This window comes from Lepeophtheirus salmonis, chromosome 1 (genome assembly GCF_016086655.4).
Source record: "Lepeophtheirus salmonis chromosome 1, UVic_Lsal_1.4, whole genome shotgun sequence".
NCBI classification, from domain to species: domain Eukaryota; kingdom Metazoa; phylum Arthropoda; class Copepoda; order Siphonostomatoida; family Caligidae; genus Lepeophtheirus; species Lepeophtheirus salmonis.
The window spans coordinates 54,015,244-54,029,224 of record NC_052131.2 but is presented as its reverse complement, the minus strand read 5'-3'; the positions used below and the strand labels follow the sequence as shown (position 1 = coordinate 54,029,224).

General features: G+C 32.3%; 1 protein-coding gene across 1 annotated transcript in view; it reads left to right on the top strand.

Moving 5' to 3' along the window:
* LOC121132056 (irregular chiasm C-roughest protein) overlaps positions 1–13,981 on the top strand; it is a 280,207-nt gene that overhangs the window by 171,786 nt on the left and 94,440 nt on the right. Inside the window, exon 2 of the mRNA XM_071894111.1 lies at positions 10,452–10,527. The gene's annotated coding sequence lies outside the window, so the exon portion shown is untranslated. The remainder of the gene's footprint in view (positions 1–10,451; positions 10,528–13,981) is intronic.

Genomic DNA, 13,981 nt, shown 5'->3' with positions numbered 1-13,981 from the left:
AAAAACGGCAAGTACTATTTAAAAGGATTACAGAGAAATGAAACTTTACTAGGAGACTATTTGAAAAACAAAGATTTAGAGTAAATGTCTTGAATCTTGTTAGCTTGGAAACTTTTCAGACCACCCCCGTAAATGTAAATCCTTGTTGGACTCTGAGTAGAATTGATGATTGACATTGGAGTCGTTCCTGCATCTATGGCTTTGCTTGACACACAGTGGGACTTGTGGTCCTTCCTTGCAGAGATGCTAACAGCTAAGCAACTCTTCTCCCAAATATACTTTGAAAATGTCGGGGTAATTTCGTTCATTTACATTTTCTTTTTTCTTTTTTATTAACATACCAACCTGATAATAAAAAATGTTATCCTTCCTATTAAATATGGCCGACTTGCACACTGAGAATGACGTCAAACAATAATATAATGATTGTACTGTTCTATGAGGTTTTTTTCTTTCTTTTTGTAAAAAAAGACTCAGATACAACTCATTTCAAATGAGAATAATAGAAAGAACATCTGTTTACTTTAAGCTCCACTTTGATATGATCATATTTATCCTTCATTAACTCTCTATCTCACTATATCTAATTCTGTAAGTATATAGTACTTAAAAAATTCAACTCTATGTTTTTTTTTGCTGCTGACATATCTAGGTTAGTCACCTCATTTGACCCGAATGATAAAATATCAAAAGTTTCTGGCAAGTGACGAAATGAATATAACGACATCATAGATATAAATAAAATGTCTAACATCATAATTGAATATTCTTATGAATACTAGCACACACTAACACGCCATCTTACAGATAGGCAATTACAAATTAAAAAGATTAAATTTATATATTTAGCTTATATATACTAAAATTCTTAACTAAAACAATTTACTATAAACTATAATTAATATATTATGTAAACTGCTATTGTAAAATAGCTTTTACTTGTCTACAACATTTTTTATTGTTTTTTTCCATTCGAAATAAATATAATCAAATCCGCACCCCCCTTTTTGAGACTCTTAAAAATGCAAGATATAATTGACCACTTGAAAATAAGGATCTAAGTATATATACAGACCTTTTTTTTCAAATTTTCTTTCCTTAGCCATACAAAGCTCCAACGGTGTAAAAATGGACTACGACTTCTGACTTCAAGTCCACAAAATCAAATGATCTTATAAGTTAGCTGATTCTATAACTTTCAAACAATCGTCTATTTCTGTCTAGAAATAACACTTAATTACCCTTTGAATGTGGACATATTCCATTTAAAGAAGTCAAAATTCACCTTTACAATCTAAGAATTTGATCTAAAAATTTGCATATTGATTTTTTTTGTGTGAAAATTGCTCCGTTTGCGCTTTTTATATGAAAATTCCTTATTTTTCTAAACTGGTATCAAATATGAATAGAAAGTTTGGTTCTAGTTAGATTACACAACACCCTTTGATGATTCTTTGATGATATTTTTCATAAGAAAATCTACCTTCTAAAACCATCCCTCATTAGGTCCATTTTTTGGAGATAAAATATATTTATAATAAAATCAGGGTTATTGTTTCATGATTGGATATGTGATGGAGCCCACAACAGTCAATTAGAGGAAGGGTAAATTTGACGCAAAATTACCTTTTAAATAATCCCCATTGAATCTTGTAACAAATGAGAAATACTTATGCACCAAACTGCCAAATCCTGATCTTCCATTTATGCAAAAGGTTGGACGTCATATCAGGCAGTTTTCTGCAGGGTAATCTTCCACTAGCAATTTTTTCGAGGGCAGTTTTCCTTGTACAGTTTTAAATATACTTAAGACGTCCACATTAGTAGTTGAAGGAAATTTGAAGTTGGCTAGATCTTCAGGAGTATTGTTTGATGGAAGCATCTCATCACAACATAATATTACGTGAAACCTTTTACATAAATGGAAGATCAGGAATTGGCCTTTTGGTGCAAAAATATTTTCGGTACTAGAAAAACTGCCTTTGCAAAAATTGCCATGGGGAAAAATTGCCTGTATTTTATTCAAACTTCATGATGAATAATAACGCATAATAAATTTGCTGAATATTATTTATGGCAAATAGTTAATATACTTTTTTGTTCCATACTCTAAGGGATTACATTCAAGTGTGAGTAATATTATTGCAATACAATTTCCTTTCAATTTTTTAAATTCAATATAATCTTCTAAGAAATGAATAGCACGTAATGGTAAGAAGGGAGAGCGAATAAATAGCTTAGGGCCTCCTAAAATATGGTTGAATACTTTCTACCATAGGATTGGCCCAGAGGTAGTGTGGGATGGCTATAAACCACCGCCAATTCGTCCAAGGAACCCCTTTAATAAAACAATAATAATTGAAGCTATTGGTTCGCAAATTGAAAACGGCGCATTTATTTTTTTGTGTTTTTGCGCCATTTAACCCTCTTTTCTGATGGATGCTACGTTACATGCAAAAAACATTATTTGAATAGTCATATGAATAATTATTTTTCTTTTAATTTAATCTGTCATTATTTATCATGAAGTTTGAACAAATACGGCTAATTTCCTCCCGAGGATTTTTCCTCCAGGGCAGTTTTCCGCGCACGGCTTAAAACTACCAATACTGAACAAAGGGAAAAATTAACGAAGAAAATATTTCTAAAATCTTGATTTATGGATTTAATATAGCAAATATTTTTGAATAAATATTGATTAATATTAAACTCCACTATTTGTTTTAAATTTTCGTTAGTAATTCCTGAAAATTTTAGCGCCCTGTTTTAGCTTATTTTGGCAAAAACATCCCTCAAAAATTATCAATCAACTCATTATTTTACCTTTCTGATGCAAACATATGGCGGACTTCTTATATTTCCTAACCCTTTTCCTAGCCTCATCTTAAGCAACAGGACTTTAGACTTTGTGGCGTATTTGAGAAGAATGTCTTCCACATCTCTCATCCACATTTGGATAAGCTCCGAACTAACATCATGACATGATTTTATTGTGACAATCAATTTTGGATCCTTTAGGGGCAATTTATGGAACACTCAAAGGAATAATTTGTTGATATATATTTACAATAATGTTTGGACTCAATTTGTACACAAATCAATTTAGCTTGTCTCCTTGTTGACGGGCCACACATTCATTCGGATTTTATTTGATATGTTTTTTAACAAAATAAGTAATGTATAAAGTAAATGAGATTTATATCATTGATTGAATCCTCTTTAGATAACTTGTCTTGACACATTCAACATAGGTAAATAATTATGTAAGCAGGTTGTTGTTGCGTAATTTTATTACCCTCATTAATTAACTCCCATCCCGTCATTATGATATGTATTTGATCAAATCAATTAATTTATCCATAAAAACAGATAAAAATGTGGATGTCGATAGACATCATTTCGCTATTCATATGTATTGTTACAATACATATTGAATTATCCCCCCCCCCCCTGTATATAATGTAGTTTGCTTTCAGCTGTCGATTTGTCTGCATTTCCCCCCCCCCTCATCAATGTTATACACTTTGTTAATTGATTGAATTAGAAGTATCTCTTGTTAAGGTAATTTGAATCATTCCTAACAATTATGAATAGTTGATATGTTTGTAAATCTTCAGCCTTTTTAAACTTGAACATTGTTATATTTTCTATAGCTGATAACAATATTATTCTATTTTTCAAGAAAGAATATGTAGTGGGGCCAACGGAATCCCATCATTTTATGCCACGTTTCTTAAGGAGTGCAATATTACTTCAGCCGGAGAGCTGCAACCCTCTACATTTATCAAGAACTTCGTTCTCTTAAATGCAATTAAAGGTATGTAATCCAGGCTAAGGACCAAAACAGTTCCCTCCCTCCCAATTCCCTAAGGGAAAAATTGGAGGCAAGCAAAATGAAGAACTCTGCTTCTAAAATAGTTTAGAGAGGATGTTTGAGATGCGGAGCTCAACTTAATTAGGTTAGCTTGAAGGTGATTCACAAGAATCCTTTTACCACCATGGATGAAAAATGGCTGCGATATAGGGTGGCCACGTCATCCATTTTCACAAATAAATCGGCTCCTGATTCTATTGTATGCTCCTTCTGTAAGGAGGCTGAAGAAACCTCAGAGCCCCTATAATTCTCGTGTTCCTTCGTTGTCCCTCTAACTTTTGTAGTGAATGCAATTATCGTAGAAAACTACAGAGATTTCCTTTCCAAAAGAGGAGCCAACTATCTCAACAGAATGGAGATAGAGACTATCATTTTAAAGGACCAGACAGCAATACATTCGGTCAGATGCCATAAAGTATCCCTTCCCGTTAGTATGATTATCCTTAAAAATCTTACACATTGATCTTTTTATTTATGATTGTACCTACAATCTTTATTTTCCAATATTTTAATTTTATTTTACATGTTAGGTTTCTGCTTTGTTTTAAGTTCAGTTATTTGTGTATAGTTTTGTTTATACTTTATGTTTTAAGTTTTGTGAACTGTCAAATAATGAAAAGAAAAAGAAAACCCAAAATATTTAGCTGTAAAATGTAATGACGAGTGCGTGTGCTCATGAATCACATAGAGTACCGATGAGGAGATAAAAGAATAGGCCCTTGTTGGACTTTGGACTCAAAGTAAAATGGAGGATAAAAAAACGGAGTAATTCTTACATATGTTCTTTTTTAATACGGTGCGACACATGAGGTTATTTCTTTTATCTAACAGCTTATCCAATAAAACTTTTTGGCGAAACGAACCGGCTAACTATATAGTGTTACCCCATTTACACAGTATTTTGTAGTGTTGAGACTCGGTCCAGCACCGATTTTTTTTTTTGATTCGGTCTTAAGTGATTTTTTCTAGAACGATTTGGACCGATTTTTTTCGGTTGCACTTTGTAGGCCGATTTTTTCGGTCTCAATTAATGGATCGATTTTTGTGGGCCTCATATATTATGAAAGACCATTTTTTTTTTCTAAATCAACTGTTATTAATTTTTTTTTTTGGGGGGGACCGATTTAGACCGCATTTTTATATGAGACCAGTCCAGACTCAGCTATTTTGTTGGTCAAAAAATATAATGGTCTCAGACCGGTCTAGGATTTTCAGACCGAAACTCAAGACTATTATTTTTACTTCAACTGTCGATGAATATGCTTTTTTTCTTCTAATCAGGATCATGACTGTTCATGGGTTGGATTAGAAATATCGTTTTACAAAAATGATCCTTGCATACTAAGAAAATTTGTCGGTAATCTATAAATATTGCTGATGATGTATAAAATATATCTTGCCTGGTATGCTTTAAAAAAAAACAAAATCAAACGCAATTATCCTACCCATTTGAAGAATGTTTGGAAAAAGAGCAGCTTAGTTATCATGACTTTGTAATAGATAAGCAATGAGACGGATATTACTGTGTATATAGCAAGGACATATAAGATGACATTAATCCTATGTCGACCCTCAAATCTACTTCAAGTCTAACAATGAATTGCACTTATAATTCCCAAACAAACTACATAGAAATGTGCAGGAGCTCAAGGCCATCATCAAAAAATAAAGGCCAGCATGTCCGCCAAGCTCCGACATCGTGCAAAGGCTGTAATAGAGGCTGGAAGCGGCCATAGTAATAATTATTGCCAAGATTGATTGCTAAAAGTTTTTCCAATTACTTGTCTCATCATTCTTTTCTAATAAAAAGTTATTAATGTTTTGCTTTCTGATGGCAGAAAATTTCCCTGTCGCACTCTGTAGGTATATATTAATTGATATTCATGCAGGAAAGTATGTTTGTTTCATTGTCTAAGGAATATTCATTTTCAACAACGAGTGCGTGTATCTATAGCTCCGCGCGTCATTTAAAAAAAGAACAGGAGAATTTAAATCCTAAATATTTTTATAGTGTTCTTTTTAAGCAGTTATTTCTATTATTTTATTCTTTAGGAGAGATCCAAGTATTGAGTAATTACGTGTAACAAAACGTAGAGGGACTCTGATGACTTTCTGTGGGAGATATCTTCTATATTAGCAAAGAATATTTTGTCTGTACCGTTAAATGCTGGTTACTGCCGTTAGTGAGCTGATAAAACTAAGGTATTGAATAGAAAAATATGGTTTTTTTTATTCCATTATAGTACTTTGTGTTGTCATGTTAATTCTCTATTTAAAATGTCGTATTGCACTCATTTTAAAACTAAGAGTTTTATATTTGGAGATGGATAATGGATGGAGTTGGACCCATAGCTGTATTTTGAAACAAAAGTTATCATTGTACCGAGTTCAAGTAAAGTCCCAATCCATGAAAAATGTATCAAGTCCGGACTCGAGTAGAACAGCTCTGATTGGATCCCTCATATAAATGCAATATTTTTTAATCTAACGGCTTTTATTATTAGAGATGAGGCATGTCGAATGGGATTTATGACTTGATTTGATGCATCTTGTCTATAATATATACTTGAGAGTTGACTTTTACTTGATCTTTAAAGATATGATACTTGACTCGCATTTCCAAATTAGTTATACTTTTGCAATAATTATGTGCATTCCATAGGCTTGGAGAAAATGTGAAGCAAGTCACTTTAATTTGTCATGCTCCTTCCATGTTCCTTCTATTAGATCAGTAATAAGAACACTGAAAAAGCACTCTGTGAAGCTTTGATTACAACACTATTCGACAAAATTTAAACGTTGGTTTTCCCCTCAGATTGATTGAGGTGAATTCCAAATTGTGTAGCTTTAAAACTACGAAAATGAACTTAATAAGCCAAATTTTTTTGTTTCATGGCCTACAGAGTGCATTCAAAAACATTGGTTTTTGAATCATCTACATCAGTGGTTCTCAAATGTGGGCATGCGTACCCCTTGGGGTACTTGGAGGCACACCAAGGGGTACTTGAGAATATTTTTTAAGTGGTACATAACCCAAAGACGTTCGCTGGTAGTGGACAGGAGGGGTTGTAGTCCCCCCCCCTTCCCCAAAAAAAAATTAATTTTCATTTTTACTAGAAAATGTAACATTTGATTTTTTGTTTTCATAAATTTAATATTTGAAATTGAAAATAATTTTCTGTGAATAACTAATGGTTTTTAAATTTTTCTCAAAAAATTTGAATAATTGAAATTTTTTGTCAAAAAGTTTAATATTTAAAATTTTTCTTCAAAAAGTTTAATATTTGTAATTCTTTTTCAAAAATTAGATAATTGAAGTTTTATGCAAAAATTAGATAATTGAAATTTTTTGCAAAAATTTAAAATTTGAGATTTTTTTTTGTAATTGATATTTTTTTCAAAAGATTTTATAATTAATGTTTTTTCAAAAGATTTTATAGTTGATATTTTTTTCAAAAGATTTTATAATTGAAATTTTTTTGCAATTTTTTGTGAACAGCTGTGGATTTTTTTTTTTCCAAAAATAAAGTACATTTTTTGTCAATGGATAAGAATTTCTAAACTTTTTCCAAAAAAATTATTTTATTGGAATTCCTGTAGATTTTTGATTTTTTTTATAAAAAAATTGATTTTCGAATTTATTGAAAAAAAAAATTCAAAACCAAGAACCCCTCTAAAATATAACCCTGCGGACACCCCTTGCACTGAAGCTAAAAATGCTTAAAATATGCTAAAATACTTGGGCTAAATAAACATTTTACAAGTGGTACATGGCTAAAAAAAGACTTACAATCCCTGATCTACATGACTTTTTGCCTGAAAATATCTCAATAAAACGACAATATATTTAGTTATTAATTATGAATCTTTTTTCTGAATCGGAGAATATTACTTGTGAATGAGGACATATTTAATTAAGAAATATAGATTCATATAGTATTTAACCATATCACAAGTTGGTTTTGAATATGTATATAATAGAAGAAGTAAAAAGTTAGAATAATCCGGATTATTCGATTTAGATGGTTTCAAACGGATTTCTCACTAATATTCAGTTCTTGACAATTGAATAAAAGCTCAGATGAAGGTCCAACTCAACGATTTCCATTACTTTATCGACATTTTCGACGTTCATATTACCCTAACGGAATCTTTGGAGCCCCTGCCTTGCTGGTACATTTGATACTGTATTGGGTCCATTAACAGCACAATTTTTCTTTGCCGCCTGTTCTTCCTTTTCTCCTTGGTCATACTGATACAGAAGAATATATAAAATTTTCTCTTTTTAATTTCATATAGAAACACTCCTACACAACTAGTTTTACCCAACTGTATATGAACTTTTTTTTAAGTATAGGCTTAACCTTTAATTATGCTTAAAGTTTTTTTATGCAATGCATTAATCGTGAGACTCATTACAGACATCTAGCTAAAAAGGGTCAGAACTTTTTACTTTTCCTAATTTATATATTGAATGTATATGGTTTGAAACGTATGTAGGCTTTAATGAAAAGCTGTGAATAAAGTCGTCCTCAATTTGAATTGCTTTTATTACTCATTTCAAGGCTCTATTTTTTGATATATAATTATAGACTAAATTTTCGATATATTACATATAAAAAAAAACAATCAAAATATAGTTGACTTACTTACAGTATTTTTAATATACCTACGTACATATTTTTCTGTTCCATTTATTTTAAAAAATATATCCCAAGTATTTGATATTCTTATTTTTTGCGGCCTATCCCCAGGCCATTCAACATATGAAGAAAAAAAGACCAATTATTATCCTTCGTTGTAGCTACTTATATTGTTTCAATAATAATAATTATACTTCCATAGATATATCGGTTATTTTTTTATTAAAAAAAATTTAGTATACAGATAAGGGGTACAAAAGGATAAGTGAGGGGCGTTGCTACGTTTCATCATTTGGAGGGGGGGGGGGGATAATCCCCCAAAAATAATCAACACCGTTATAGAGGGAAGAGGGAATTTGAGACCCCTAAAGGACTTTGCTCCCTGCCACACAACAAAAAAAAAGTCTCGAAAGGATCCAAGACAATATTTACAACTTTATCTCGTCAAGCTTTTTATCTCCAAACTTGCCGGATCTGAATCCGAGGGATATTCGTGGATGGGTATAATTATTGCAATTAACTATAATTGTTAGAGAGCTGTGTACTTTCCTATTGTTAAAATACCTTACCTCAAATATGGATTTAAAAAGTTTGTATTATACTTATGAAAGACCAAAACGAATCAAGTTTCAAAATTAACCAAAAGTTGTCGTTCTTGCAGCAAGTCTCAACATAAATGAAATATACAAACTAATATACATTAGGAGACTTCCATTTGAAACTTTTTGATTAAAGAAACACCAAGATGAATTAAGCTGATTCATCTCATTTAGACATTCAGATTACTGCACTAAACATAGGCTATTTTATTTTCCTATTAGGCCATATTTTTTTGGAATTTAGTTTTGATACCACCTTATGGTATATTGATAGCCCTTAACAAATTTCATAGAAGAAAAAATATACAAACTATGACCCTCTAGCACCTTCAATTATGATGTCATTTATAACGTCAGTGAAAGGCTTTATAAAGTTTTACATTTTTCATGCCAGTCTTTAGGTATTTTGGTAGTAAGGATTTATGGAGTGGGGACCCAAAACATCTAATATTCAATTACAAAAAACGTGATATTTATGTAATCAAGATAAGATCCATTAAACAAATTTGTGACATGTGTAGCCATTATATTTAGCTATATTTTTTATTCATACATATGCCCTTCTCCTCAAGCAATAACAGCCTCGATAAAACGGTGAACGGTGAACAAAACGCCTCAAACTTTAAAGTCCTGGAGGTTGAGGGCAGAACTGGAGGTAGGTCACATAGAGACAGTTTAGAAGTCAACCTTTTCATTGCTCCAGAAGTGGGGGTTCTTCTTGGCTGTATGGAGCTGTCTTGGACTTATTGATGTTGTAGGTATTCTGGATGTAAATGCCAAAAGTCTCAATAAACCATTTCGGCACTGACACTAGGATTTGATGACATAAACTGTTTTTATCGGTCTCGAAATCCATTTATTAAATAAAATGTTTGGTGTTTTTTTGGAAAATTGCTCCTTTGGACTTATCTAGACCAAACTTTTTTATAACGAAAAAAATATCATACGGGTATTGGACCGGTCTTGGATTTTCATACCAAAAAAGTCCAACAACAATATCTATCCATTTGTATTTCATATTACGTGTCAGTTCATCTTTAACTCCCATGTTTATTATATATTCTTTCAAATCATATTACTAATCACATTAAAACAAAGATCATAAGATAAATATAGGATATATGGAAATTCATACCTAAATGGGTTATAAATGTTTAAACAAATTTTTATACGTAATAATAATTGTTTATTTTCGTTTTTGTGAAATTTCATTTCATTTATAAACATTGATATATCATTCATTATTAGTTCAACCACCTTTGTTTTCTTTTCTTTTTTTTCCCTAGCTTTTTAGTAAAGAGAGATTATGAACGTTCCTTCCATTTTATTTTGCAGATTAATCTGACTTGCTCTCCACAAACACCCCATGTGTTTTATGCCTGATACTCCAACAAAAGTACCTACACGATCCGTAAGTATATTTTTTTAAAATCAACATACTTTTCCTTTCTTGGCATGAGAAGAGATAAGACGGATCGTTGACGCGAATCCAAAGGTCCCGAGATCAGTATATGTAAACTTGTATTCACCAAAAAGATCTGAGATCCGAAGTGGCATGATGTACTCTAACATTTAAGAAAATATAAATGGTACGAGGGATTTTATGGATCGTAACCCACCCCTAGAAAACAGTAGAGGTAAATTGTCCTAGAATAATATCGGGACTTCGGGATAAGTTGGCTGCAGGGTATCGGGTTATGGCCAGCTTGCGATCTTTTGGGCTAGAATATTACAATTTATACTCTGAAAATATTCCAATATATACTCATGAGAGATAAATATATTTAAAGCATCAAAATGTAATAACTACTTGATGAAGTCAAATGTCATACATCAGGAGCGTTTGCAGGATAATATATGTTTTTTTTAAGTGGCGGGGGGGGGTAACCCGACTTCCTCATTAATTGTTTTATCCAAACGAAAAAAAAAATCCAGTACAAAAAAAAATATTTTCATAGCGGGAGGGGGGATCAAATCGAAAATTACGTCATCGAGTAGTTGCATTAGAATTATTTTACATTAGAAAGTATCTGGGAGGAAGGTTTAACCCAAGAGCTTTTCGGTCCTGGAAAATCGAGATTCGGACTGCTGCCTTTCAGGCTCGGACATACACTAAACCCACCTCTATTCAACATTCTATTTATAACCCTATTATTTAACTGGATAATAAACTACCCCCTAAAGTAAAACGTATTTAATTACATGATAAATAGTTAAATGATTATAATAATTACGTCATTTCAATGTTGTATCATTTTTTAACTATTCCATCTATTTTGCATTCATAAGTATCAATTAAAATGTTTAAAATACTTTTACAGGGCTCATATAAAATATAATCTAGTCATTTTAAATAGTTTTATTTCAAATTATTAGCAAAGTAATTTTAGGCCATGTGTCTTGAGCCTTACTCGATATAATTGCCTACAGCCTCAATCACGTCTTCGATTCAACCTCAAAAGTGGGAGCAGGGCTTGATAACAAGATCCCTGGGAATTGATACGAAGATCCCCACCAGACTTACCTTGGTTTTGTGGGGACGTCTTTTTTAGTGTGTGCCTCAAGGGAGCCCTAGACAAAATATTCCATAAATTTAAGATTAGGTCTTCCTGGGAAGGCCGCACATATCGTCTGGCTGGCTTTTGAGATCTTTATAGCCCTAACAATGTTGTCACTGACTTCAAGATCCTTTCCAATTTAAATGAACTACCTCGTCGGGATTGGTCAATGATGGTGAGCAACTTCTCGATAAACTCCACGTACTTTACCTTTCAGGATACTTTCAGTGATCTCTGCAACCTTCAAATAGTTTTTTTCCCAATTCTTTAGTTTCTACCTGGTTTCCTGGATGGAACATATTGTCAGCCAAGTGCTATTACAGATTTCACAATCCCTGATTTGTCCTTGAATATTAATTAGGCACATAACTACAGCGTATCTCTATTCCTCCTCTGTTAACAGAGTCCCCTACAGATCCCAGTTCAGTTCCTCCATTTTGAAGAAATTAGACTAAATGAATGTGTTCTATCTGAGAGGCAGGGATTTCACCCAAAAAAAGGCCCAAATTTTATCTTCCAGCTCTGGAATACAATTTTTAAAAAATGTCAAAAACAGGATTTGATGGTATTTCAACAAGATATAATTTGTTATTCTAAAACTAAAAACATTAAATTTATATTTTTCATTACTTTATTTGGGAATCAAAATTAGAATCCATCAGTTCTTGATGAGGTTCGTGTATTAGATAAAATAATAACATTATTTAAAAAGTTTTAGCTTCCATTGTATGACTCATTGCTCTCACTTTAAATTATTAATTTCTAAATATACGAATAAATCTTACAAGCTCAATAAAGAATTGCATATAATCTGATTAAATGTCACGGAGGAAGGTGTCAGCTGCTATTTTTAGTTGAAAAATCTGAAAAAGCTTTTTTATTTTCCAGATTTCATGAGAACTAGGGATTTTCCTAATAAAAGACAAAGAGTAACTCCAAGGGTTTGATTGAAAGCTATACGAGTAAGCCCATGCTTGACTCAGAGTAAATTTTTATTAAAGGTGAGGTAGACAATCTGCTTCAAGACTCCCTAAACTGCAGAATCCAAAAATTTGAGGACCGCATGGAGGCAGGCCATAAATCATTCATATTGTTCCTGTAAAAGTTGTTGATCCTCTTTGGCTGTATGAAACTGTAAAATACTCATCGTTAATCATGATCGATTGAGACCTCTCAAAGATTTTCAGACCGAAATCTAACACTATTTAATATGTATTCGAAAAATATATTGAGTGGGACACAAAAACGTGTTTTTTATATAATCAAATAAAGACAACTCAAACCGAATTTAATATATATGTTTAAATACCATATATAGCTATATTTGTTATTGAATAATGTACAATAAAGTCCGTGACGTTGGTGTACCACACTATCATGATGGGAGCTCGGAGCGAATATAAATTAGGAGGAGAAGTGTGGAGACATTCTGCTAAAAGACGCCTCAAACTGCAAAGTCCAGAGTTTCGAGCTCAGAAATCAGCTATTGTTGTTGTAGAAGTATTTGTTCTTCTTGACTGTGTGGGACTTAAATGGGCTTATTGATGCTTTAGGCAGTCTGGAGGGAGATAAAAATATTCAACGCAGTTTTCTCGTGACTGGTTATTTCTGTGTAAGCTGTAATGGACTTATTTATGTTGTAGACCCTACAAATGAAGATGCTAACTCCATTTGCATTCTTCTCGGCACGGAGACCTGCTTGGGGTATTTTTCTTTGCACCTCCCATATTTTTACGCTTAGAGACATGGAATCAAAATAAAACTTTTTTTTAAGCTGTTGTTTGCTCGCGTAATGAAACCTTCCATTCAAAAATAACGGGGATACCATCGTTCTTAAAGACTACGACAAGTTTTGGGATCCCCCCTCTATAGAAAAATCCTTTAAGACGAAACCAAATCAAAAATTTGATCTGAGACTGAGTTTGATCACTCACTAGTTGGATGATCGAAAGTAAACGGATCTTTTAGTAGTTTATAAGTATATCCGTAATTACGTATTAATGTATATACACAGAATAAGAGCAGTTACCATACTTATTTTATATATATATATATATTTACATATCAAGTCATTAGTTCAAAAGCCTTCAATTAATTATTCAAGTGGCTATTATGTTCCTTGTTGATTATATACTATCAAGAAAAAAGGAGCAAAAAGATGAAAAACAACGTAGGGGAGACGGAAACAGTCGAAAGAGTTGTTTCTACTCAAGTTTCTTTAAATTACTGTAATTTGGTTTGATTCAGACAACCTACATGGAACACACAATATGTAGTACTCAACATTGCCCCAGTCATCAGGCATCG